The sequence below is a fragment of the Schistocerca americana genome, unplaced genomic scaffold (assembly GCF_021461395.2).
Source record: "Schistocerca americana isolate TAMUIC-IGC-003095 unplaced genomic scaffold, iqSchAmer2.1 HiC_scaffold_635, whole genome shotgun sequence".
In the NCBI taxonomy this organism is placed as follows: Eukaryota; Metazoa; Arthropoda; class Insecta; order Orthoptera; family Acrididae; genus Schistocerca; species Schistocerca americana.
Window position 1 is genome coordinate 5,001 of NW_025726385.1, and position 2,500 is coordinate 7,500.

A 2,500-nucleotide genomic window follows, 5' to 3' on the forward strand; every position below is an offset into this window, starting at 1 on the left:
ATACCGTCATCTATGAGACGCCAAGCCGACTAAGACAGCGTTGGCCCCACAGTGCCCTTCGTTCGACCCCACCCACAAAGCCTGCACCCTCTGTCGACAACAGCACCCCAACGCCAGCGCCTCTGCCGCACGAAGTCGTGGACCGGCAATCACTCCACCTGCACCCGTTCGTGCCCCACCCCAACCGCCCAACTCGCAACTCCAGCGGATGAACGGCGGACTTTGCTCGCACTCGCAATGTGCAATCCACCCCTATAACGTGCGTTTCATGAAGAGTTATGTCCAATATGCGACATTCCCGCTGTCCATATACATGAGCTGCGAGCTGTACCACGTACGAGCTACAGACGCGATCGCGTTGCTCTCTGTACGAATGCAGATGCTCAGCGGCAGCTAGGAGGCGCTCCATCCATGTCGGTACCGGTGAGCGTTGCACTCGCAGTCGCAAAAACGTACGGCAAGTATATTACCCGGAAGAGTCAATGACAGTCCAAGCCCCCCTGCGTGGGAAGAGTCTTCCTAGGCCATGACCCACCGGAAGGGCGCAGCGTCCCCCACCCCAGACATGTGACGTCACACTATCGGTATTGACGACTAGACTGATTCCTTATAATCATTTGCCATACACCGGTGGAAGCTGCCGAGACGAGTAACTACATAGCGGGCTCGCCGTGTCACTAATGTACAGAGATACAATAGTTTCGACTGGAACCGGAGTAAACGTATACACGGCGCTGATTAGTAATAGATAGAGCCATCAGAATACAGATAATGTATACAACTGTCCGTATACATGCTGAAAGACTCTGCTCACAATCACACGTCAGCCAGACACTCTTATCACGCACTACTCTCTGCCTGTAACAGGCACACAGACAATATGTAAGCACCAGCATGGAACAACACCCAGTGCATCCTCTCTGCCACATTAGACAATCCACACTATCATAACCAGACCGGGAGGTCCACTCGGAAAACAGAATATCCCACCCTTCCGACAACCACCATTGCTCAGCTAAGCCACCAACACCCACACATGTCCCACACAGGGGTGCACCCAACATCACAATACTGCCTCCTGTCACACCACACAAACAATGGCAGGAATGAAAGACACAGGTCTGCCACAAGCATGGAATCAGAGCGCCGCCTGTTATGAGCCAAAGGTGCACCCTGACGTGGCAAATCCGATGATGCCGCAGTCATTTACTTACGATAATCACAATCAACAAACCGGCCCCCCCCCCCCCCCAAAACACCTTTCCTTACAACAATGTGTACCTTAACCTAACCCATATTGTGCCTTAACCTAACCCGTATTGTACCTTAACCTAACCCGTATTGTACCTTAACCTAACCCGTATTGTACCTTAACCTAACCCGTATTGTACCTTAACCTAACCCGTACTGTGCCTTAACCTAACCCGTACTGTGCCTTAACCTAACCCGTACTGTGCCTTAACCTAACCCGTACTGTGCCTTAACCTAACCTATGTTGCGCCTTAACCTAACCTATGTTGCGCCTTAACCTAACCTATGTTGCGCCTTAACCTAACCTATGTTGCGCCTTAACCTAACCTATGTTGCGCCTTAACCTAACCTATGTTGCGCCTTAACCTAACCTATGTTGCGCCTTAACCTAACCTATGTTGCGCCTTAACCTAACCCATGTTGCGCCTTAACCTAACCCATGTTGCGCCTTAACCTAACCCATGTTGCGCCTTAACCTAACCCATGTTGCGCCTTAACCTAACCCATGTTGCGCCTTAACCTAACCCATGTTGCGCCTTAACCTAACCCATGTTGCGCCTTAACCTAACCCATGTTGCGCCTTAACCTAACCCATGTTGCGCCTTAACCTAACCCATGTTGCGCCTTAACCTAACCCATGTTGCGCCTTAACCTAACCCATGTTGCGCCTTAACCTAACCCATGTTGCGCCTTAACCTAACCCATGTTGCGCCTTAACCTAACCCATGTTGCGCCTTAACCTAACCCATGTTGCGCCTTAACCTAACCCATGTTGCGCCTTAACCTAACCCATGTTGCGCCTTAACCTAACCCATGTTGCGCCTTAACCTAACCCATGTTGCGCCTTAACCTAACCCATGTTGCGCCTTAACCCAACACACGTTGCGCCTTAACCCAACACACGTTGCGCCTTAACCCAACACACGTTGCGCCTTAACCCAACACACGTTGCGCCTTAACCCAACACACGTTGGGCCTTAACCCAACACACGTTGGGCCTTAACCCAACACACGTTGGGCCTTAACCCAACACACGTTGGGCCTTAACCCAACACACGTTGGGCCTTAACCCAACACACGTTGGGCCTTAACCCAACACACGTTGGGCCTTAACCCGCTCTGTAATTGTCATACGACGCGTTAAATTAGTGTAGTGTTGCCTAACTGCAACCCCCGCAATATAGTTTGCTACTCGCACTGCCCGGTCCCCAGAGTATCGCTTCATGTTAAACACCTTGCAGCTATACAC